Source organism: Uloborus diversus, chromosome 8, assembly GCF_026930045.1.
Source record: "Uloborus diversus isolate 005 chromosome 8, Udiv.v.3.1, whole genome shotgun sequence".
Classification (NCBI taxonomy): Eukaryota; Metazoa; Arthropoda; class Arachnida; order Araneae; family Uloboridae; genus Uloborus; species Uloborus diversus.
In genome coordinates, this window is record NC_072738.1 from 13,212,482 (window position 1) to 13,239,402 (window position 26,921).

The 26,921-nt window shown below is 34.8% G+C and overlaps 1 long non-coding RNA gene across 1 annotated transcript; it reads right to left on the reverse strand.

Moving 5' to 3' along the window:
- On the reverse strand, positions 1-26,619 carry LOC129227629 (uncharacterized). The gene is made up of 3 exons (XR_008580857.1): positions 26,553-26,619; positions 8,077-8,176; positions 1-152 (listed from the first exon to the last, which is right to left on the reverse strand). It is a non-coding gene; the product is annotated as an uncharacterized LOC129227629 (long non-coding RNA).
- Positions 26,620-26,921: the final 302 nt, after the last annotated feature.

Sequence of the window (26,921 nt, forward strand, 5' to 3'; positions counted from 1 at the left end):
CCCGACTTTCACCATCACGATCTCTTCGATCACAGCTAGTCTTCAAATATCAATCCAACAATGGGTGAAGTTTACTTCTCATGCTGTTAGTAATGCTGTCATCAGTGACGTAATGTTTCTTTCACTTCTAAATCTCCTCTTCACTTTCTTACCTTGAAAGAAAAAAAATCGTTAGTTCTTCGCAAAGCAACAAAAGCTAGGATCAAACTACGTTATTAAACACATTCCACTTGTTATATTTTGTACAGTGCATTTATTGTAATAATGCAGGATAACTCGAATTATCCGAACTCCGACTGTCCGAATTGCATTCGGAATTTCGGAGAAAATTAAGGCAGATTTTAAAAAAGTATTAAATTACACAGCTAGTGTAGGCGCAGCGCCAACATTATTGGGAACATGCGTCAACCGCGTCAAGTGGCGTAACCAGGGGGAGGATACGGGGAGTCTGGAAGCTCCCCGAAATGAGTTATAAATTTAAAACATGAAAATACCTATGTTTTCTCACGTAGTGTTCCTGTTTGTATACACTTAGCTAAAGCAAAATTTGAGTGCATGCAAGTCCCTTTGGACCCGCTCCGAAATGAAATCCTAGCTGTGATGCTAACCATCTCATAGTCGAGTTCTATTCTTGGCTTCCAACGTGCAGTACTTATAAGTACGCTTAACATGTACAAGTGTTAACCTTTCATTTAATTACTTAAAAGCTATTCTTCTTTAAAAATAAGCTTCTCTCATATTTTCAACACATAGGGAATCATTAAAAAATATTAATTAAAATTAAATTATCCGAATATTTTGTTATCCAAATGGGGTCCGGTCTCAATTGATTCGGATAGTTGGAGTTCTATTGTCATTCAACTTGTTAGGAGACTCTTCGCTTTCATTCTGACCATATTATTAGACGTGATATGAACACATAGATACCAGAACTAACTCAAACTGTCTAGATACGAACTTTATTGATGACCGCCATCCACACTACAAGGCGCAGAGTAGCGCGTCCACTAATACAAAAAAGCAGCCGACCACCTGTCAACAGAAGGTATTATTTTATCTGGCGCCACCTGCCAGATAAATGGCTTTACATCAAAATTTGCATAAATCAAAATAAATAAAAGAATTGAATAATTAGAAAGAGAAAACAGTTCAAAGTTCTTTTCTGATCAGTTTCACAACACAACTTCTCTACTCTGTGGTGCTATTATAATATAATGCGGCCGTACATTATTGGTTCTCTTCCTTGGACGAGTTAGTTTCAAGCAGATTGAAAATAAGATAGGCCAGGGATTCCAGTAACCAAGCATTGGCGAAACAGGATTTTCTTCGTAAAGCATCGCTGTTCGCTTATAGTAAGAAGTAAATTGCAAAAGAAAGTTTGCACTTTACATATGAGAATAGCGCATCGGAAGTCCTGATTTGCTGAGCGCATTAACTACCCTCCCTATTTCCTACCCATTCCATTTTTTGCCTGTTACACCGAACGTTAACACTGGGAGGGCCTTAAACTACAGGTTATTAAGAAAACATGATCCTACAACTCGTTCGTTGAAGTATGTTCTTCGTGCGAAACTCGGACAGCCCATGCCTAGTTATCCTATCCAGAGACTGAAGTTTCATTCTTTTTATGAACTCAAAAGTCTCAAACAGTGACTGAGCTGGAGGCAAACATCCTCTCATTGAAGCAGAGAATTCCAACAGACTTGTTGCGAAAGAAAATTTAGCTCTCTAGCTCCAGTCCACAGCTATGGTGGAGTTGGACTCGTAAATTGCAAATATTCACTTCAGCTTAAATTATTTTAGTTACCAGTTCGTTAGCACTCTCAGCTTCAATGAGATGACATTTGATTCCAGCTCGGTAAATCACTATTTCGGACTGATGAATCAAAGGACGAAACAGCAGCCTGTGGATGTGATAACTGGAGCATCCGTACATTGCACGAAGTTCTGCCTTAGTCCTGTAACTTAGGGGACAAAGTTACAGGACTAAGGCAGTTAGTGTTAAATAGATTGCTATTACTTACTGCTTAATAATGTATATAGATGTTACTGTATAACTTACTGTTTAATAGTATGCTGTCTTAATCACTTATTTAGTCTTGTAGCTAGATCCGCACAGAAGTTACAGGGGGTTAAAGGTGTTCTGAGTGACTTCGAAAAAAAGCAGGCTCGAATCTTTAGTTTCTTTCCTTTTGTTCTACTCTACGGAAGCACTTCTTTGTCCCCAGATTGAATATTTCACAAATCGTAAACCGTAGGTTGAGGAATTTAACATACTAATGTCATGCTGTACTAAAAAATTGAAGCCGGGAGTTAAACTCCTGCACCCCAAGATCCTAATTTTTTTGTAATAGATCTTGAGATACATTTATTCAAAACATTGCATTATTTAACCTCAATTGGTAGTTAATTTAAACTCAGGTATTGTTACTAGTTTCTGAAGTACTTATATGAAATAGCGTTTAAGCTTAAATTAAAATGTCAACCATTCTGCCAGTTCTTTTAATTATTATCGGCATTCTTACGAAGCGATCACGTTATCACAGCCCCGCCTATTTCCTTGCCAATGTATGCCATAACTACGGCCTCAATTTTATCTCCTTTTTACCACACGTGTCATTTTATGCTTTGTACTAGCTTAAATCAAAAATGTGAGTTGACTAAGGAATTCCTTAGAAAAATTTTGTTGATATTACTCGCTCGTTTCTACAATGGCAGTGTGGCAAAAGCAAAGATGGAGCAGGTTTTGAAGTAAAATGAGTTTTTTTGCAGCGGTTTTCTATCTGATAGGGAGACTCGTTACGAACTGCTTTGTCGCAGAGTAATTTAGTCAAAGATGAATCTACTAAAAGAAAGAAAAAAAAACATGATACTTATGAAAATTTATAGAGTAAGCCATTTTGACACTAAACGCCTCTATTGTACTCACAAAAATAATTCATTCAAATCAGATTATTCACACAAATTAAGGCCTGAATTTACATTTATTCTCACCCTTAAATAAATGCTGAGTAGTTTTTTTCGATCCGTCCACCCTTGCACGCGTAGAGGAATTTGAGGCAAAGTAATGAAATGATAAATTATTTTCAGTTTGCAGCGACACCTATCTAGAAATACTTTATCTACGTTCCAAAACATACAGTTGATTTCAGTCAAACAATAAATTGTTCTGAATATTAACTTGTTACACAAGTAATTTTCTAAATTTGCTACTCATCTAGTATTACTAAAAGACGCGATATCTATGCATCCATCTCATTGATACTCCAGGTGAACGACAGGGAACTGACCATCAAACCAGCAATCGATAGACTCGTAATTTTTCAGGCTACGTGTTTAGCTACCTTGCATAATTGTACGACTTTAACTAGTGGAGAAGATATATTAATGAAAAACTTTCTTTTCTCCCTTCTTTTTTCTTTTCGAAAATTCAGAGTCTGCCTGAAAAATGTCCAAAGCTAAAGTCAGTCGCTGACGGGAAGGTCACGCCGCGAGTACAAATGTTTCGAGTGACTGAAACGAAGCGCGTTTTTCAATGCGCGGGGAAAACTGATGTTCAGAAAAGCTCACGTGAAGCGCGTTTTTCAATGCGATTGTTTTTCATTTCTCCTTGTTAAGGAATGTATTTTACTTCCCCAAAACGTTAATTTAAATTCTTTCGCTAACTTAAGCTGATGCAAGAGGCAAGTGAGGGGCGAAATCCCAAAGGTTTCTTTTCGGCATTTCTTGGAAATGGAGTTGTGCACAAAACCACTGCAGGTCAGCTGGGCGAGTCACAGTAGGTGGAGAATCCGATGCTGTGGAGCAAGTAGCGGTAAGAAGAGGGCGAAGCCCCCGACATACACCTCCGATGGTGGTTTACACCAACCAGCTGCAGGCAGTTTGTACGAGCCGGGAGTCGAAGGCGGCTTGTATTGTAATATTTTGTGACTTAACAGAAACAATTTTTTAAACTTTAAAATTAGATTTTTGCAATTATCCTTTCAAATATTAATGGCGATCAATTGATGTCAATTACTTATTTAGTTAATATTTCGCATATTTTGAATTTTACGATATAATGCAATTTATCAAAGTGCACGCAAAACGTGAATGAAGCAAAATGTAATACTTAGTTTCGTTTGCTTATTTATTCATTAATTTCTTCACTTACAGATTTATTTGATAATTAACTTATTTATTTATTCATTCATTCATTCCATTATTTCTCTTTTCATGTACTCTTATTTTTCCTATATTAAAAAAAAAAAAAAAACAAATTAAGTAACTTATTCAAAATATCTTTAATACTCAAATCCAAAATACTTCATGAGAAAAATATTTTTCATTTTGATCCATGTATATTTTAAGTAATTCTCAGTTTTTTTTTTTTTTTCGCAGTAACTTCTTTTGTTATTTTCTTCTATAAACTGCAATAGTGGAGTGAATTCCAAAACTCTTTAATGCTGACTTATATGAATTATTACATGAAACCATTCCCAACCTAATGAAATTTGATATCAATATCGTAAGTTGGGGCAAGTAGACAACATTTTCTGGGAAAGTGTGCGAATGCGCACACGTACACAAGCTGCATTATGAGCAGGGCCGGATTAGCCATAGAGCGCAGAAGTAGCAAATGCTACGGTTCCCGCTCTTCTGGGAGCCCTGCACCATGAGGAAAAAACACTACTTTTACTCGCTTAAACTTCTTCCTCTCACTCTCTTTATTTTGATTCAGGTTTTTCCATAAAAAGTAAAGTTTCAAATGAGAAAAATTACAAATCTAATGTTTTTCGTTTAAGTGCAGACTCGTAACGTGTACGGTATAATACCATCCTGGCCTTTATCATCGGTGCTGGGAGAGGGGGAGGGATCTTCTTGCTTATTTTTGAGACGGTAAGAGCCATGAAACTAAGGCATCGGAGACAAAAAAAAAAAAAACTTGAACTACTTGTGAAAAAAAAAGGAAGTTTCGCCAATTAGATTTCGACTAGAACCACTAACTTTAAATCCCCCCCCCCCTTTTTTTAAAATTTGCTTAACAATTTTGCACATTAATATTTGACCTCTCGAGGATACGCATTTTCGACTAAAATACGGCTTTGTGCTGCTTATGTAAATCTGCGGACCCGGGGCAAATCTAGAGACTTTTTTTTTTTAAAGCTCATACAAATATTTTTTTCAGATAGGTCTTTTGTTCTGGAAGAGGCGATTATTCTTTATAAAGAGATTACTTCTGGTACTGTTATTTTTATCAAATGCTAAACGATTTTACTTTTGCGCGTACCGGTAATATTCGAACTGCATTTCATTAATAGCTGCAGCTATAAATTTAAAAACTGCCAAATTAAGAAAAAAAAACCTATAAATGCTACACATTAAATTTAGTGACAAAAATTGTTTCATGATTATCCGTCAAACTTTCATACATTCAGGTTTTGATCGAGTACGGGCTCTACTATATTTAGGGGTATTTGGTCTTACCTTCATTGCGCTCTTGCGAACCATCAACGATCAACCAATTTATGTTTGATCGTTGATGGTTCGTCGTTGATCGTTGACGTCGACAATAGATGTTTCGGACTGCATACACGTTTAAAAAACAGAAATATATATAAAATACTATAATAAAAAGTCGCACACTAGTAGTTCTAAATGTCTGAAGGTAAAAAACAAACTTAAAGCAAAAATTTATCAAGAGGTTCAGTTGTCAGGGCATTTACAATTAATTAAAATGGAAAAAACTTTCCTGAAAAATGCCATCTTGGTCTATAATAATAAGAGTCTACTGAAGGTGGAACTGTTTGTACCTTTAACAAATAAAAATATTAGGGTGGAAATTGAAAATTTCTTTACGGAAATCCTTACCATTTAAATATTTCTGAAACAAATAGTGGGAGTGGGGTAGATTTTCCCACAATATTTGTATTGAAAATAAATCAAAGACGGCGTAGAAAAGAAGGGGCAGGGAGAAAGTCCGCGTATGTAATCCATCTCTTTTGCATCACTAAAGGTAGCCTAGAACTTTATTACTAGTAATCTAAATTCAAAAAAACTCAGGGAGAAAATCGTCTAACATAATCGAGAACCGGCTAAAACTACTTTCTGGAACTTCCGTTTCGAAAAATTTCCATGGTTGAAATCCCGAACCCGATTCTTCCTTATAACGTCATTAAAGATGGCCTACAACTGTGTAATTCGGACTATAATTTAGAAAAAATTTCCATGGGAGAGTACCCCTCTCCCTCCACCCGATCACCTAAAATGTATTTTTAGAACTTTAACTTAGAAAATTTTCCAGATTTCCGGGGAGAGTCCCATACCGAAACTTTACCAGCGATGGTCTATATTCCCGTTTTCAACACTTCAATTTGAGCAATCTCCAGGGAGGGGCTTTTAAGCCCCTCCCCCGGGCCCCAACCAAAGATCGTATAAAACTACCCTTTTAGAGCCTATAGCTTTGAAAATTCAAAATTTGTCTGGAGGGATCTCCTTAAACCCTCTTTTACCAATCTTCCTCAAACTCATTAAAGATAATCTTCAATTTAATTTAGGGCTTCAATTTCGAAACATTTCCTAGATTGAGTCGCTGTGAATCCAGTTTCCTCCCAAGATGGTACAATCGCGTTTTTTTGACTTCAGTTTCTCCAAATAAGGGACTCCGAATTTTCTCTCCGCCTAATGTCATCAGAAGTCGTTAAAATTGCGTTTTTAATCGAAATATCGTAAAATTTTCTGGGGGTAAACCACCGGAACCCCTCTCTTCAGACTGTCCAAAACTGCGTTTCCGGAATCTCCAAAATTCATAGTGATGGGGAAGTTCAATGTAAGGTGGTCATAACCCTCACTAAGCACAAAAATATATCTATGTGTATGTATGCATTATAAATTCTTTCCCCGTATTCATGAAAAAATCTACTATTGTTTATAATTATACAAAGGCAAAGGCCCTTTGGTAAAATTTGCTACAGGCCCCGCGCTGGCTTAATCCGGCACTGATTATAAGCCTCAAAACGTTAAACAATTGAAGCCTAAATGATGAAAAATGCTAATTTACTGAATTGATTGCATTGATTCCACAAAATGCTTGAGATTACAATATCTTATATACAGGGTGTTCCGTTTTAAGCTGCAAGACCTTTATTTTCGCAACCGTTAGTCCTAGATATATACTTCCAATTGCAAAAATGTTCAAAATCAGGTACGAAGTTAAGATATTGAAATTTTGAAGATTTCAATATTTTTGATTTTTGAAAATAAAAATGAATCAAAAAATACAAAATTTTACTTTTCATACGGGCTCTAGATCCTTTAACTAATATTTAGAGAAATAATCTCCATTGAAAACTATTACTGATACAAAAAACTTGACATTTGAGCGACCAAAACTCAAGAAAATATTTCAGTTCAAAGTTTTAAGGGACCATACAGTAGATGAGATTGTAACTTATCGCTCTTTCAGAAGAATGACAGGTCGTCAAAGTAAGAAAAACTAGGCATTGATATTTTTCTTTGCTATTCAAAAATAAATGCCGTGATACGCAAAAACACACTACAAAATCCTCGAACAATTTGAAAAACCACACTCTATGCGCACATGTAATTTTAAACACTTGTTAATCGCTATATTTTCTCGCAAGTGGTGCAATTGACGGCGAGTGAAAAGTGGTGTAAGTTACAAAACTATGCGTTTCATATCTCGGTGAATATTGGTCGTACTAATTTCAAACTTTTTGTGTTGTAATTATTTTTTCATGGAGATTATTTCCCTGAAGATAAGTTAGGGGACCTGGGGCCCGTATAAAATGTCAAATTTTGTATTTTTTGACTCGTTTTCATTTTCACTTCAAACTTTCAATATCTAACTCTGCATCTGATTTTGAACATTTTTGCAGTTGGAAGTATACATCTAGGACTAACGCTTGCAAAAAAAAAAAGGTCTTGCAGGTTAAAACGGAACACCCTGTACATGTCTGTGCAATTTTACATACTCACCTACGACCTACGTATGCTCTGTTTCAAAAAATGAAATACTCGGAAGAAAAACCGAAAAGGAAAAAACTCCAACAAATGTAATACTGTGTGTAGAATTACCTTTGACTCTTTTGCTTGACAATAACTACTCTCATCTGCCAATAGAAAGGCTGGATATCTGTAAGCCGATGGAATAACACTCCTCACTTAGAGTTGCAGCCTAAGGAGAAAGTGTAAAAGATTCATTAAAAAAGTATGTGAATACGACCAATGATTCTTGTGTGGTTAACAATACAGGCGAAACTACGATTACACAGGTAAACAAAAGTTTTGTTACATGAAACATTAATAGTATTCCCAGGGTAATTTTTAACGCTGATTTCAAATATCCACTTAGACTTTTCCCATCTCCCATTTTGTGCAATTATAGGTTTTAAGTTATTTATTTTTCCAATGTTTTCCTATACCAATTAATGATAAAAACTAACAAAGACTTTGTTTAATGGAACATCTGTGGTTTTTCTAGGGTAAATTTTGACGCTGATTTCAAATATTTGATCAGAATTTTTTCATCATCTACAGTTTTTGTATAAACATTGGTTTTGAGTGATTTATTTTTCCCGTGTTTTCCTACATTACATAATGATGAAAAATCATTGTTAACAATTAAAATCTTTTAATAAAGACACGAAATGTGGAGATAGTCAGGTTTGCTGGTACTGCAGTGATAATAAGGTAGTCAGTCTTAGTGGCACCCCACTTTCGTGATATACCTGAATAGAATCATTTTCTGTAATTTTATATTTGAATACAAACATAAAGAATTCACAGATTTTACTTCAACGAAAATTCTTTAGTATACTGTATAGACTCTGTACTGGATATGTTTGTATTTTTCATATCAAACAGATGAGACTTGGTTTTAACTCTTTCGAAACTAGTTCAAAAGCTATACTATTTCATGATTGAATCATGCCTTCGGTATCACTCGCATATTCAGTCGAAATGAAGGAAACGTATTGCGATTTGTAAGTCTTTTTTAAATAAAACTTAGTACAGCACATATCATGGGACAATTATTTCTGGCCTAAGATTAAATTAAACAAAATTTATTAACTGGGTCATTCCATGCGAAATGAGTAAAATTCGCAAAAAAGTAGTGGCCGCATGGTAAGAGATTTTTATGAAATTTGGTATACAGGTTCCTTTTTATGCCTATATAAAAATATCTAAAATATTTTTGCTTAAAAATTTTTATTTAAATAGTTACATGCGATTGAAAATTGGTCAAATTGAACAGCATTCTCATAAATGCAACATGTTGCACATTTGAAGGCTGGTATCTTATTAACTATTCAATGAAAACATAAAAGTTATATGTTTTTTGCAATCTATGGAGCAGGGTAATCAATCTGATATCAGTAAAATTTTCAAAGTTATCATAGTTAACTTTTAACCGAGCTTCAAAACCTGAAAATATTTCAATTTTCTCATAATTAAGCATTTTATTTTTTAATCTCAATCTTTAAGGAAGGCATTAGCTTCGATGAAATTATTACCCAATAATGTGCTAAGTATCATAAAAGACTTCTGCTTTTGAAGTTGTACGTTAACTCATTTGTCTTCAAAATCAGTTTAATGATCAGTTTTTGATCATTAATTTTAGTATTAGTCATGTATGTGAATATGCGAATATCTTTCAAACTTATGTCCAGTGTTACAAAAAATCTGTGGAGGATGGAGAAAAACTGTTTGCCTATTTGAATTCAGCGCATCATTTTTACACTATGGTCAGGTATTTTTTTTCCGTTTAACAGAAAAAATGTTTCTTTTTTTTTTTTTTTGTTTCTAGAGTTATTTATACAGGTTGAGTGGTAATAAGCACGTAAACCGGCATTTCACAAAGTGTGATAGTGTGGGAAGCGGTTTCTTGGGACACACGATCACCTGTAGTTGTTCTCCAAGGCACTTTGACAGCTCGCCGATACCTTGATAGCATTTTAATGCCGATTGTTCTGCCTATGCAAAAAGTCGCCCAGGTGCCATTTATCAGCATGACAATGCTCGTCCACGTACTGTGCGACTCTCTCAACATTATCTTCAGGGATATAGCGTACTCCCATGGCCTCCAGGTCACCAGACCTTTCGCCAACAGAGCATGTCTGGGACGTGCTGGGAAGGCAACTGCAGCCATCTCGGTATACAGGGGAATTAACGACGCAGTTGCAAAGATTATGGCATGATCTTCCGCAGGGAGTCATTAAGTGACTTAATTGATTCGATGCCACGTCGTGTTTCGGCTTGTATTGCTGCCAGAGGTGACTTTACTACTTACTGATTTGTAACCTTTTGCATGCTGTAACTGCTTAATAAAATAGCTTTTCTTCTGAATTTTTAATCATCTTCTTATCTTCTTATACACTACATGCCTGCCAAATTTCGTGAGTGTAGTTCAATTTCTTCTGGGTGCAAATATTTCTTTGCGACATAGTGTATTTCAGTACACCAAAGGTCAACCATACAAATCTTTCTCTTTTTGGCTACTACTCTTTTTTATGTATTTACTAAAATATATATTGCTGTGGCTCACTGTTGGAGCGAGAAAATTTCGACGGCCGAAGTTTCAGAAAAAAACCTTTTTTTGGCCAACTTTGAGTGACCCCTGACCTTCGCGTAAGAAGTCCACCAGAACTAATTATGTTCAATCAGATATCGAGGATACAGTAGAATACAAAATAACTGCAAGTTTCATGACTCACTCATAAAGTAAAGTATTGGTCTATGAAAATCGGTGTGTTTTTCTTGGAAAAAACGAATCAAGTCCAACTTGAACCACCAAATACTAAAAGATTGTTTTTGTTTTTTTTTTGCAAAAATAAAAAACAAAACACGTATTTAGCAGCTTTAAATAAGTTATATATCCTGGGAATTTCAGCAAAATCAAAAATGTCAACTATCTAGCTTGTCTGATCCTTTAAAAAACTGACTCTTAACTACTAATACTATGTGGATTATCCAAGCAACAAAAGAAAGTTTTTGTACTCCCTGTACAGCCTTTGAAAAATTAAGGTTTAAAAAGTTCGCCAAAAGGCCCCGGTGTCCGCCACGTAGTGTAACTTGCCTTAAGGAGGCTAAAAGATGCTGGAAAGATATCATTCTTGAATCGGGTACAGATGTTGATTTCATTATTTGCTATTGATCCAGAAAAGAAAGAAATATATATTTGTAAATTGAAAGATAGCAAAAAAACAAATAAACTATAAATCGAGAAACATGGTTAAGTTAGAAACGTCTTGCTTGTGCGTGCAATGACAGAGTGCGATACAACATCACGTTGTTACAGTTTGAGGAAGATAAAAGCCGCTGAAGTTAATTCTTCCATGGAAGCTCAATAACAAGCTTTAACATTTTTTGTTTGAAAAACTTTCGAAAGAGCAATTTCTTATTTATGGAAAAACTTTTGCACTCACTCTACATGGAATAAGCAGGTACAGATGCTTAAATGATGTTGGTTTTTTAAAATTGATGAGCCTATCGAAAAAATCGAATTCGAGATCATATTTCGACTTGGCAAACTTAACGTTCGTACATGAATATCTTTTAGAGTGTAAATTAGGGTGGGCCGAAAAAAAATCCAAATTCTGCAGAGTGCTTAGCCAAAGTGCAGAATATTTGTTACTCTTTCCCACTAATCACTATTCAAAACTTCGTGGTTCTGAGTTAATGTCTTTCGATCTGGCAACAGACTTGAATTTTTTTATTTAAAAAAAATCGAATTCAGAGATTATTCATAAAATATTTTAAATTTCGCAGAACGTTAAGCTATAGTGCTGGAATTTCGTAACTTCTTAACAACTGCGTAAAATTTCAAACCTGTGAGTTAATTACTTCTGCTCTGGCAAGAGAGTTCTAGAGAAATTCATAAAAAATTTTTTAAGAGTCACACATTACAAAGGAGCTACAAACCTACGCTGCAATACTTTGAAAGTTTAATCACCTCAGCACAAATTCAGACCACCCCTTAAACCGGTTCTGTTATTTAAAAAGAATTAAAGGGACGGGGTCAGTATCCTCCTTAATTTTGAAAAACTGATGTTTTTTCATATAGGTGAGCATGATTTTGTCCTTATCCGATAAAATATCATCGAGTTCATGCACTCCTTTCCTCCGTCGCCTTGTGGAACAATTCGATAGATCGGGCCTGTCTTTCATTTTGTGAACTCCTAAAACAAATTATTGAACAAATTTCCTGTTTCTGGGTTAATTTTCTCTGCTGTGGGAAGAGGTCTAAATTTCAATGGAAAAAACTTTTTTTGTTATCGTATGACTGTTGTAGTGGATAGAGATTTAAAATTTGCAAAGTCTTTAATTTTCAGCTTATTGCATGTGTCATTCTTCAAAAAGTAACTTTTCTGTCCCACGCCTTTTACAGTAAAACTTTTAAGGAACAATTCATTTATCAATGCTTTTGTAATTTCATCAAAAATATATCTGTTTAAACCCATCAGCAATTTTTTAATAATAATTTTTATTTTAATATATTTTTGGTTCACAACATTTGAGTTCTCATCTCCGTGGCATGTCCCACACCTGGTGTGACTGTTTATGTTGCTTAATAACTTGCTTAATGAAAAGTATATACCAATTTGTATATTATTCCTCCACAAGTGTCTCAAATTCTAATTGTTTATTCATATTTAGTTATTTAATGTTACACTTTAGTTCATTTAATAGCCCGGTCAATTTAGACATAAAAATAGTGATCAAATAACAAAAATTCCGGGAAAGCTAAATTTTGGTAGGGACCTTGGGCTTACTATTACAAATAAGGTGCCAAAAGTCCCCGTCGATCCCATGTGCGCTAAAAAAGTTATTCGGGGTCAATGGTCCAAATTTTAGGTTTTTTGGATTTTTCCCAAAAACGGTAAGTTTTATCGAAAAGTACCGCAGACCAAAGTTGTAGATCTCAAAATTCTCTATAAAAATGGTCCTTATGATTTTTTTCTCCAAGACCAAACCTTCCCAGATATTGCGTACTCTCAAAAGACAGTCAGTCATTTACAGAATCCCCTCTACTTGCATGGCCTTGAATAACATCTGGCTATTCTAGTCCGTGTGGCACCGTTCACGTACCCAAAGGGGCCGGACCTACTAAGGGCATGGGCGCACCCCTGAATATCGCGGAGCCCCCCCCCCCCCAAGAAGCAAGAGTCCCCCTCCAAAAACTGAGAAAAATACCTCTCAAAACAGCCCCCTTTTAAATGTGTTTTGAGCTCTCAAACTGTAACCACATTTCATACAATAAAACATAGTTTGGCTGGCGAGTCGCATTATTATCTTGACTTCTGACAATATTTGGCCTTAGTGATACATTGTGAGTAAGATTTCTGGATTCTAATCTGACTCTAAGAAATCCATCTCTCTTAGTTAGACAACAAACTGACGCTTTTTTGTCTAATTTTACGCATCGTCTCACTGCTTTAGTATAACGTGAGGTATTGGAAATCATATAATTCAGTAGTTACGCCCTCAAGCACCATTTCTTTTAAAGTTTTATTTGATATTCCTTTTTTTAGGAAGATGATCCGAGTTTTCCCACTTCTGCTTACCAAAGAACTCAAGTTGAAATCTGAAATTGTAAATTTTCGCTATACAATCGAATTTTTTAAACTTGCCATCGTACTATGTTTAGAATATCAGCTCTTGTTCTGCAAACTGGTTACTTTGAGAATCCAAAAAATATAACACTAGGCATTGCGGATGACCATCATCAGAGAACTTGTTTCAAGACGGATTACGACGATCAGCTCGAAGATGGACAATGAACATGTATAATTCCAGATTTCAATTTTGAAGCAGAGAGATTGCTATGAGCTCATCGATAAGCAGAACTGGTAAAACTCGGCAGCTCCCTCTTTCAAAAAGTGGACTTCCGATAAAACTTTGAAAGAAATTGCTTGGTGGCGTACCTACTGAGTAGTATGGTTTTCAAAACCCTTTCACGTCATACTAAAGCAGCGAGACGATAGGTAAAATAAGAAGTGTCAGGTACTCAAAACCTCACGTGTCATACTAATGCAGTGAGACGATAGGTAATATAGGAAAAATAAATGTCAGGTACAGGTTGCTGCCTAACCAAAAGGGATGGATTTATTCGAGTCAGATTAGAATCTAGAAATATTAAGCCACAATACCATCAAGCCACAATTTCAATCAAGACTGAAAATTATGAGAAGTAAAATAGTTCAACTCGCATGCCAAACTTATGTTTTATTGTAATCAATGTGGTTACAGTTTGAGGGCTCAAAACCCATTACAATTTCTTTAGCAACGTCTTTTGTTTCAAAGGGTGACTGATGTGGGCTGTTGCAAGCCACATTATTTTAAAATTTTTGTACTTAACCTTTGTTCTCTATCATAGGTAAATTTGACATTTTGAACCTAAGTTATCTGCTAAGTGGAGAATTAAACATTTTTTTACTAGATAAGAAATGCTTTTATTACTTTTTTTTTTTTCGTATCTATGTAAGAACTAATTAATATAAAAACAAACTTTTACAAATCATAACTTCTAATTTTTTTTTCTAAGTACGGAGCAACACGATGTTATTCAATTCTGACTATATTGGTCAAATTCAAGACTCAACGCATGTGTGGAACTTTAAAATACAGTTAATTATTAAAATGATCTTATGCAGGGTGTAATCTACACAAAAAGCCTGCTCTTAAAAGCGATAACATCAAATTTATCAAATTTTGATATTTGATGAAATTATTATAACTTTTTCCAGTTTTTATGCATTTATGGTCAACTTCGAGGCGCGAGCAACACCTCAAGATATTTTTTGCGGTCGAAATCCTTTTGTTGAACCAAATATCTCTACAAAAGGCAACTTTTCCGGGCTATTACTTAGCGTTTATCAGATTTTGATTTTTTTCAATCCACCCTAATGAGCATGGTCAGTACTTCAAAAGTAAGTCCACCTCGAACAAGAGCGGGATAGGGTGAATCTGAATCCAGCTTTTGTTGTAAAAAACACTGCTTATTTTGTGGCGAGGAAGCGGATGAAGAGGCTGAGAAGAACAAAACGCAGAATTATCGCAGAAAAATTTAAAGTTTCCACACTTACATTCAAAGAATCACTTTTAAAATTAGCTAAAGATCGTTCTGAGGTGCGTCAAAAGCTGCTCTTGCACGTTTTAATTTTGAGTATGATTTAGTAGCTGCTTTATGAATTTTTCTTTCATTATTCTGCGTTTTCTTCTTTCTCAGCCCATCCTCATCCGCTTTACAGCCACAAAATAAGCAGTGTTTTTAAAAGCAAAAGCTGGGTTCAAATTCACTTATTCGCGCTACAGTACGAGGAGGACTTACTTTTGAAGTACTGGCCTCTTTATCCTCACGTTGCTGCAGAGATTGAATTTTTCCGGGTGTATGATTTTCTGCAATCCACGCGAATTGTAAAGGACTTTTGACTTCCTAAATAATCAGCATTCTTATAACTTCTCCCGAGACTTGCATCGATTAAAGTTGGCATTCCATAACTGCCCAGCACAACAGTTTCACCTTCAGTCAAAAGTTTATTGCAAATAAAGCGAAATTATTATATTTTTCTTAAATATTAATCAGCTCAAACAACAGTAGACGCTTGTGATAAATACATTTATTCACTCGAATTGCACGTTTAACTCTAAAAGAAGCAGGTACGTCAGGGGTGCCCTCCCCCCCTAGGAGGGGTCATGGCCCAGACTGCGCCATCGAAATTTTTAGGGGGATTGTTTTGAGGAATATTTTTCATTTGGGGGGAAGCATGCTTTTTGGGGGGGGGGTTTCCGCGAAAATGAGTGGGGTGCGCCTTTGCTCTTAGTGGGTTGGGCACCTCTGGGTACGTGAACGATGCCACACGGACTAGAATAGCCAGATGTTATTCAAGGCCACGCTAGTAGAGGGGATTCTGTAAATGGCTGGCTGTCTTTTGAGAGTACGCAATATCTGGAAAGGTTTGGTCTTGGAGAAAAAAATCATAAGGACCATTTTTATAGAGAATTTTGAGATCTACAACTTTGGTCTGCGGTACTTTTCGATAAAACTTACCGTTTTTGAGAAAAATCCAAAAAACCTAAAATTTTGACCTTTGACCCCGAATAACTTTTTTAGCGCACATGGGATCGATGGGGACTTTTGGCACCTTATTTGTAATACTAATCCCAAGGTCCCTACAAAAATTTAGCTTTCCCGGAATTTTTGTTATTTCAATTGTCTAAATTGACCGGACTATAAGTAGGGTAGGATAAGTTACCATTTCACACAATAAATTCTCACCTCCGTTACCTAAACACAAAACGCCATTTCTCATTAACACGTGGCAGTAATGAAGTCAAATTTTGCTTTCCATGATACAAGGGAGCCTCCTTGTTTATTTTTAGCCATAGTTAAAGTTGTGAGATTTTTGTCGAAAAACAAGAAGATAGATTTCGTTTGAAAAACTAAGTGTGGTTATTGTGAGCTCTCACCTCCGTGAACTTGAAATTCAGGAATGAAATATAATGTAAAAAAAAAAGAAGTGAACAAGCTTTCACATGTTTAACATGTGCAAATTGTAGCAACGAAGGAAAAAAAAATTTTCCTGAAAAATGTATCCATTAGGCCTAATCTATATGAATGGAAATTTTCCTCACCTCCGTTACAGATCTTATCAATGTCATTATTTCTGAAGTGAAAATAAATGGATGGAGAGGAAATACATCAACATTAGACATTCTTCCAAAATTATAAATTGGCAGTATATTTGCAAATTTACTAAATGCTATTTTTAACACACATTTGAAGCAAAAGCATAACTAAAAATTAAGCCGCACTTTAATTAAGAGAGCTTAGTATAAGATTCCCACTAATCATTAAAATATCTCATTTTTTGCACAAATAACAAAATTACTACTTTGATATTAAATTGGCCTCAATTTTTAAACATTAAAAGTTTTATTTTTTTTTTATTTCTGTGAACAAGGCATTTTTTAAAAATATTTTTACTTATGAGTAAAATAATTGGAACTTAGCTGGGCCATTGCTTATGGTTACTTTTTAGTATTTAACACTTTCATGTAAGAATAGAAAAAAAAAACAGAAAACAAAAAGTTTCGAAATTGAAAAATATTTGCTTTCAAACTTTATGCTTCCTGGAGAATGACTCGTGTAAGAACAAGTTCTATTAGAAATCAAAGAATTTATATTGTTACAAATTCTGTAAATAGTAATTATTGTAGTAACGTAACCTGTAAATAGTTTCCCGTAATGAATATACAACCCCTGTACATTCGGCTAAAGTATACGACCCCCCCCTATTTCTTTTTTGTTCATTGATAAAATTTGATAACGGTCTACTATTATCCAGAAGCGTTTGGAGTCTTGTGGAATATTGGAGAGATTTCTTTCGATGTTTATAAAAGCGTCCCGCGTGATAAAAAGTTAGTTTCGATTGAGAATTTGTTCTGAGAGTGTATTAGCTCTGTTTATTGCGAGGCATTTCGCTGTGTTGTTTTCGTATTTGGAAGTAAACACGTGTGTAAACGTTGAGTTTGCGGTGTTGTGTGATAATTGCTTAATTGCTGATGAATAATTTAGCAGTTGTTGACGATCTTTCCTGTACATAGTGTAAATAAATTCTCTGTGTTTTTATCAAGAGCTGTGTCGTCCTTTTAAGAAAGTTGGAAGTATCGCCGGATACGTTACAATATGGTTATAAAAATTCTCTAGTTAATGTGCAAAAAAATAGAACTGCATTTATGACATAGATTTCTACTCATTGAGGAAAACATTGTAAAATAACTTGTAAAGCATATTATGTATGCGTTTTTGAAACTAAAAAATATACTTTTCTGAGCAAATGATGGGATAAATTACATCGATACATTTTTCTTAAGTGTCTTGGTTTACTTGAATGAATTCAAACGACATGCTTTACTCAGTGTCCAATAGAATGATTGCATTTTTTTTCTAAACACAGGAAGGAGTAAATGCCCCTATTTAAAAATAAACTTCGCCAATATTTTAGTTGGTGGTATTATAGTTGAAGGGTGTACTCCAATTTCTTCCTCAGACCCGGGGGAATAGGGGGAGCTAACAAAGCGCTTATTGTTAGCCGATGCTCTCCAATCATACCTCCCGCAGAGAAAGGTGTTTGAGAATACAAAACTGTTTTTCCTTTGAAAATGAAGTTGGCGATTACTTGGCGTCTTAAGGGGTTGCCCACCCATAAACAGGTGAGTGAAAATTAAGAATAGGTAGCACGTGTGTCCATGATTTCAAAATGGCGGACGTAACATTTATTCAATCTACTAGAAAAAGAAAATCTCCGCAACATATAACGATTATTTGTACTGCATATTTTCATTCCAAAAGAGGAAACAAGACGTACTGGTCCCGCATTAGAAAATTGACATGAAATTGTCGTGAAAATTTTCTGTCTTCTAATTTTAAAATGGTTTTCCAAAATAAAAGAATCCTCAAAACTTTTAATAATAATGAAGTAAAAGTACTGGTGAATAGCGAAAAGTTAAGCTGATTTTATTTTTTCAACTTCTGAAATTTTTTTAATAATTATATTTTTTAAAAAATTAATAAAGGGACCATTTCATCGTATTTTTTCCGAATGTAAGGCTTCAACATGACACTTTTTTTTTGCCATAACTGCTTGATGTACTGTTTGATGAGCACATTGTTTTATTTTGAGTTTGCGTGTTGGAAGGACTAACTCAAAATAAAACGATGTGTAAATCAAACTGTAAATTAAACTTGGTTAGTCATTCAGCTTGGACACAATCTGTGAAATTCGGTACATATATTTGTTCTAGAACATAAAATCCACAAATCCAAATTGTCAGTTTCCATGTCCATTTTTTATAATTACTGAAATCCATGATGATTTTCACTGACTTTCCAGTTGCACGGGTACTCTACAATTACATGTTTGTTCAATATTAAGGGATGACATTTCTAAATGTTTAAATCCGAGACAGGTTTATAGATTGCAAGATTACTGGGTAAAGATTGTAGATGTTTGTTGTTTTTGAATAGTTACATAATTCAAAAGGCTCATTTTGCCATCAGGGCTGATCCTAGGGTGTCGGCCGCCCGTGTGCAAAGACCTCATGTGCCGCTCCTGACCTCATGTGCCACTTCTTCATGTGTTGACTAATACTTAACGCCCATATAAATCTTTCTTCAAATTCCTGTATCAAGTTTTAATTTAAAAAAGAAAAAAGAAAAAAAAAACAGAAGAAGGATGAATTTATTAACTTATAATCTTAAGAACTTAGTAAGACCAGTTAATCAGTACGGTAAAGGTGTTCTTGTGTGAGGGTGTATATCAGCATCAAGACTTGGAACTTTTTAATTTTTTGATGAAATAATGAATCATGCTATTAATTTAAATATTTTAAAAAACAATTTTAAACTATTAGCTCAAAATTTGGTAGTCGGAAGCAACTTTTTTTTTTTTTTTTTTTAAATCAAGATAACGATAAGCAGCACAAGTTTGCGTTTGGTGCCTCAAAAATTGACCTTAAGCTTAGAAATATCTCGTAAATTGCTAGATTTAAACTTAATGGAACATATTTGGAGATATCTGGTGGCTAGATTACGAAAATACACCATTGAAACGAAAAGCGAGCTAGAAACTAAAACTCGAAATGCGGCTGAAAACTTACTCAGAAATTGCAGAAAAAAAGAAAGAAAAAACAATGAGCGAAAAGTATTCTAGTGTGAAGATATTTTTACACTATACATCACTTCAATGGTACATAGTGATTACTTTAGATTTGCTTGATTACTTAAGTTTTATACTCAATAAATCTTAAGTAATCAAGCAAATTAGGTAATTTATGAAGATTTGGTTGAAATATGCTTTTTGGACTATTTTGAAATGCAAAAGGCTGAAAAGTAATGATAAATAAAAATTATAACAGAGCTATTTGGATTTTTTTTCCATGTAATTTTAAAAAAACTTACATGGTCTGCCCTGTATATTTATGTACATAATAGAAAGCTGCATAGGTTTTTAAAAAGAAAAAAAATGAAAACTATTCAGCAAACTTTCATTACCTTAAAAAATATAATTTCTTAATTTATTGAATCGGTAATTTATCTATAAAGCTTTGCTAGTTACCTTGCATTAATTATATTTTATTCTTTGCAATAACATATTAAATTGATGAAAACATCTGGGGGAAAACAGTAAAATGGTTTTTAAAAAAAAAAACACTTAGTTTAAACCACGGTTTAAACCAACGTGGTTTAAACCAAACAACCATGCCTATTATGCACTATTTTTCTTTTACTAATAATAAAGTTGAAAGTCTCTATGTCTGGATGTCTGTAGGACCCCCCCCCCCCTTTCTTTCCAAATCAAAGTTCCATTCGAATGAAATAACATCAAAAAGGTCTATTTTTTTGGAGTTTTCAGCTTTTTTTTTCGCGAAATAAATCAATCCACTGAGCAGAAAATTATTTTTCGATCGATTACTAATTTTTACCTCCGAAAAGGGAGGGAGCAAGGAACCCTTTACTTTTAGGAGTGAGGAGGCAGTCAACCCCCTTTACGACTCACCCGCCGCTGGGATGTTCATTATACAAAATTCGTTAAAGGTTAGCTAAACTTAATAGCAGCTAAGCAGTTTCAAATGTATTGGCTGCTCCAGAATTAAATTAGTTATAACGGGAAAAGATAAAATGCAAATTTTTGAGCTTTGTCATCTAGAAATCAGATACTCATTTATTACATTTGATACTTTTTTAGAACGAACCAAACTCATATAAATAGTCTTCAGAATTAAAAACCATTTTGTGCATTTTATCTTGAAGTTTTTATCGTTTTGAAATTCATTTGTGGTGAAACTTCTTTAAATTATAGGTAAATTTACCTGTTATTTTTTTAAGTATAGACTTTCATTAAAAAAATATATATTAAGCTTAAAGAGAGAATAGCTTATGTTTCCCATTATCTGCTCTAAACATCGCAACTTTTTAAGCTCGAATTCAAAAACCATTTTGAACAATTATTCTGAAAAAAAAAAAAAAAGATTGTTAAAAGCGCTTTTGAACTGATTACTTGCTTCGAATCACAGAAAGCTCAAAAACCTGCATCACTTGAAAAGTTTAATCCTCCATGTTAATTCGTTAAATTTATTAACTAAACTCTAATTTTAAAATTACTATTATTTTGTAATGTTTTTCAAAAAAGCGTGCATTATGACCAGGGCCGGATTAAGCCAGCGTGGGACCCGTAGCAAATGCTTCCAAGGGGCCCTTCGTTTTCGAATGATATAGTGAACAATATAGCACTTCTTCATGGAGACGGGAGGTGTACTTATAACGTACATGAATACATACATGTGGATACAGTTTTAGAGCTTTACGATGGTATCCCCTTCTATTGTTTCTCGTCTTCCCGTCACTACACGTTTTTAACTTCTAATTCCAAAAACGCAATTTTTAGACAATATACATGGGGGGGTCCGGGGGGTTACCCCCAGAAAATTTTCGATACATCAATTCTAAAAATTCAATTCTAACAACCCCTGATCACATTCGGAAGAGAAGATTCGGAGACCATTATTTGGAGAAACTGAAGCCAAAGAACGCGATCAAAGTAAAAAATTTGGGTTCACAGCGACTCTCCAGGCAGTTTTTTAAAATTGAAGTCTTAAATAAAACTAGATTATCCTTAATGATGTTGCAGAGAGAAGAAAAAGTGGTGTTCAAGGAGGTCCCATTGGAAAAATTTTTGAATTCATTATTTGTTATTAATCTAAAAACATAATTTTAAGCACAAATTCTCGAAATTATATACTCTGAAATGGTATTTTTTTACGTTCTTTGGTGATTTTGGGGCGGAATTCGTGAAAGCCATTTTCTGGAAATTTCTCGAAAGTGAAGTTGTGAACACGTGATAGATAGTATGCCATCGGCGGTTACGTTTCGGTATGGGATGGGGTTAAGGCACTCTCTGATGCAACCCGGAAAATTTTCGAAGTTAAAGTCTTAAAAGTGCATTTTAGAATACTGTTGACAATGTTGGAGGGAGAGAGGTACACACCCATTTTAATTTTTCGAAATTATAGGCCAAAACGTGCATTTGCAGGCCACCTTATTAGACGACGTTATAGGACGGGATCGGGCTCGGTATTACACCCATGGAAATTTTTCGAAACTGAAGTTCCGGAAAGCAGTTTTAACGGGTTTTCGATTATGCTAAATAATTTTCTTCCTGAAATTATCTGAATTTCAAGTTCGAATAAAAAAGTTTTCGGCTACCTCTGGTAATGCAAAAGAAAAGGTTCGGGCATGGGTGGCAGCTTTTTAGTTCCCTCCCACTCAGAGGAAAAAATTAGAAACGATATTTCAAGTCTTTCTTCTACACATAATTATTTTAATTCATCAAAAAATAATGTTCTCTTTACAATTCATTTATTTCGCTCTACATAAGTGTGAAGTCTCAGAATCTTTTTTTTTTTTTTCTTCTATCATGATCTCTTAATTTTGCTCATTGTTGTTTAGTGCCGGATCTACGGGGCCGTGTCACGGGCGGAAAATTTTGAGGGTGATAAATTGAAATGAAGTTGAGTAACCAAAGAGAGTTTAAAATGACTAATAATTACCTTTTTAGGACTCCAATTTCGAACAACGCTTTAAGAAGAAAGCCACTTTTAAACAATTTCTGGATGGTAACCTTTTCCCCTCTCTTATCTAACATCACCAAAGAAAGCTTTAAAATGTGGTTTTAGGACTTGTGCTTTAAGAATTTCAGCATCCTCCTTCTCCTGCTTAAATTTGAGTTTTTAGAACCTAAAATCCGAAAAATTCCGGAGAAAGCCCTTAAACCATCTCGATTTCAAAATTTCAAAAAAATTCCAAAGGAGAATACCCACCTACTTCCCTAGCTTCTCAACATTCGGGGGAAAAGGCTCCAAAGCATCAATCTTTACCTAAAATTAGAACTAAAGATAGCCTGCGTCTTGAAGATTTTAGTTTCTAACATTCTGCGAAGCAAACCCCCCCCCCCCGATAACGTCTCCAGTGATAATCTAAAACCACGGTCTGAAACTTGAAGTCAGAATTGTTTCTGGGGGAGTTCAGACCCTTATCCCTTTCTCTAATCTTCTCACATAGCTTGAAATTTTGTTTTCAGCTAAACCATGGGTCGATCCCTCAAACGCTTTCCTCCCAAAGATATCCTGAAATTGACTACAGTTTTGAGCACAATTTCAGGAAAGAACCCCTTCCCCTTTCCTCTATTATTATGAAACAACCAAAACTTCCTTTTTTTAGGCTTGAATTAGCTGAAAGTTTTAGGACCCTAACTCCCTTAAATTTCCTAAGGTAGCTTAAAATTGACTTCATTTTAAAAAAAGAAAAAAAAATCCAGAGAAAACCCAATTCTCCGTTCTCCAAACTTTGCCAAAAATTGTAATTTTTAGGTCATTTTTGAAACTTTTCTGACCCAACAGAGCTTTTTCTCCTTCCACTAAGAAAGATCAATTAAAATTGCGTTTTTAAGACTTCAATTGGGAGAAATTTCTGGAAAGCAATCTATCGAAAAAATAAGATTTTCATTTTATCTGAGCATTTAGAAAAGCTAAATCGAGAGAGAAGAGAAAGATAGAGAGAAATTTAAACGGGTTAAAATACGGAAAGTAGCTTTTTTTTCTAGAATTTTTTCTCATGGCGCGGGGCCCCCAGAAGCGAGGGACTCGTAGCATTTGCTACTTCTGCTCTATGGCTAATCCGGCCCTGACTATGACAGAGAAGGTATGTTAAAAAATAGTCTTAAATTAAAAAATAAAATGAGTGAGAACGACTATATCCTGAATGCTGTGACGCATCTCTTATTTCCTTTCTACCACCCGTTGCACTGCAAAGAGCAGTTTCACGGTTTCCAAGAATTTTCGAAGAACTGTGAAGAGAGAACTCTTTTGGAAGGATTGCAACAATTTGGCCTGTTATCCTTCTTCTTTTGGCGAACGTCTATCCAGAGATTTACAAATTTTGCGTGACCAGTAATGGCGGACACATTGTACCTGCTTTTAAAGTTTGTTTCCTTTGACAAAGGAAGTGTCTACAATGGATAATCTGACAGGTGACGTCTCGAGGGAGAGGAACTTGGGAAGAAATTGGATGTAGCCTAGTTGAAGTGTACAATGCCATGATTCGATTTGCTGTTTTCATCCAGTGAGACACATTTGGCGATTTCGATAAGGATACGCCTTATTTCATGACATGTTAAATTAGTAATAAATTGTGTTTGCCTTTACTCAACACCGTCGGGTCAACTTGCAATTCACTGATGTAAAAGTAACTATGGGACCATTTTCAGAGTTGCACAGACTTTTTCTAATTTTACCGGAGTGAGATTTCGGGTCTAAAGTTGTATTATCAAGAAATAGGAAGAGATGCCTCAATGGGAGTCCCTCAAGATGTTAAAAGGCAAATTGCGCAGTGGAAGGGTCTTCGAAATTTTTGCTCGAGAACGCGAATAATTCCAGCTTTAATCCAGTGAATTGAAAATATTTTGAAATATCCGTAACACACAACAGACAACTTCTAACAAAATATTTAAATAACGTGATTTCCTTATCATTTTCCTCGTATAAACAACGAGGTTAAGCTTTTTTTGTTCAAGACAGGCTCGTTATTTTGCATTTTTTTTAGGGGCTATGTACGAACTAAATGAAACTTTATCGCAAAGCCACAAAACCAAGTCCACATATGCGTAAAAACATTAGTTTTTTTTTTTTTTTTTTTGAAGTGAGGGGCCTATGACCCTTTCTCCCCTGAACCCTCTAAATGGCAGGCCTGGTTCAAGGGGTGGCCTGGTGTTGTCGTTGAGGTGATTAAACATTCGAAGCACTGAACTGTATTAGGTATGTTTCTACTTTGTAATGTGTCACTCGTATTGGAGGATTTTTTTTTTTTTTAATTCTCAAATTCAGACCTTTTGCCAGAGCAGAAATACTTAACTCAAGTTCTTGAAATTTTTCGCAGTACTTTGTGTTTGGAAGTTACACAAAACTTCTACTTCCAAACAATAGTAGTTGTGATTGGAAGCGGAAGAAACCACACTAAAGTTTAACGTTCTGCAAAATTTGAAAGATTTTGTAAAAATCCTTTTTTTTTAAATTTTTTGCCCTTGAAATCTGAAAAATTCATGTCTGTTGCCAGAGCGGAAGACATTAACTCAGATCACGAAATTTTGCTCGGTAGTTAGTGGCAGGGAGTCCCAAATTTTCCGCACAAAGACTTAGTGCACCACAGAGTTTCTATTTGTTTCTGCCAACTGTAGTGTTTTTATGTAAAAACACATGTAGCGTTAGAGAGGTTGAAAACTGCTATTACTTCGTTTCAACATAAATTTCCACGAATAGTTTTTCCAAGAATACAGTGATATATTGTTGATAGGTTTGAACTAAACAATGACTGCAATATGGTCATAATTAAAAATGCTTTCAAACTAAACGTTAAACGTGGGGCAGGGTCAGACGGAAACTTTTATATGCCCAGTAGCATATATGCTACCATTACTCCTATTCGGACCAAAGGACATTTCTGACCCTCTGATAGGATGTTTGGAATGCAACTGAAAGCTGCATAAGCTCACTGTGATATTGCTCGCCGTCATTCGCGTCATATATTTACTTTGTCTTCAAATACGAATTAGTATTTGCAAATAAGATCTTTTATTGAATGCAGCTGACGAAAAAACTGTTTACTTTACATTCAGTTACATCCTTCGCAAATTAAATAAACACTACTTTTGAGGACATATGCTTGGCATTAAAAATGGGTGGCACAATTTTTAATCAAAAAATGCAAATTTTTCTATACTATTGCAATTTAAGTTAAAATCGCGTTTTGAATAACTCTCAGAGCAAACTGTTTTGTAAATTAAAAAGCAAATTATTCATTTTTTCTTACTCTTTAAAAGATTTGACACAATTTGTACAGCTCTTTGTAATAAACGCCTTGTTGATTATGAAATTAACAAATGCTTCCTAATAATAATAACTTTATGTAACTAATTTCTAACATCATTCGCGTTTTTAATGCTAGTTTATTTTCACTCATTACAAAAATTTGATGTTTTCGTTTTTTCATCTGAAATGTGATATTGCAACATGAAAACCTAAATGAAAAGTATAAGAGAAACAAAAAAGAAAAAAAATGCCTTTGAGACAGCAGAAAAATCACGCGAAACACTTACACCTCATTCGCTGCCAAGCGATGCTAAAAAGATCGTTTTACAGTAACTCATATAACAGATATCGAAACTTCAGCGTTAATTCTACGAGAATATCGCAACATATTACCAAACAGACACTGGATTTGGCATCTTATTTCTGTAGTTTGGCTACATATTGCCACGTTGGAAGCCACATGTTTGCCAATATTTCTTCAAGTGGTCACCAATTTATTACATTTCGACAATCTGCATTTGAAATTCAAGTCGCTTTGCCACGAAAAGCGTGTTAATACTGACTTTGGATGAAACATGATACCAGAAATGAACATAGCTAAATGCATGAAAATATTTTTGAGAACTTACTTCGCTCGACCAGCAGTTCGGGCTTAAGATGCGTCTCAAAAACGAATTCACTACAAGAAAATTCCACTCATTTTTCAATCTAGCTTCACTGCTGTGATGATCATCATCAAAGTTATATATCTAGAAATACATTAAAAAATTTCAATCAGCCACAAATTTATTGATTTAATACAAAATGTGACAACGACATTTAATTAAACTAAACTTGTTTATGGAAAATCAAAATAGGGGAAATTGGGGCTTGTATTTCTTTTTCATGGAACGCACCTTTTGGGCCAGAAGAAACGTCTTGGTTGCCACTTACTTTCGTTCACACAGGGAACATATTTTTCCATTTACATTTGAGGACATACCAATCAAAACCACACA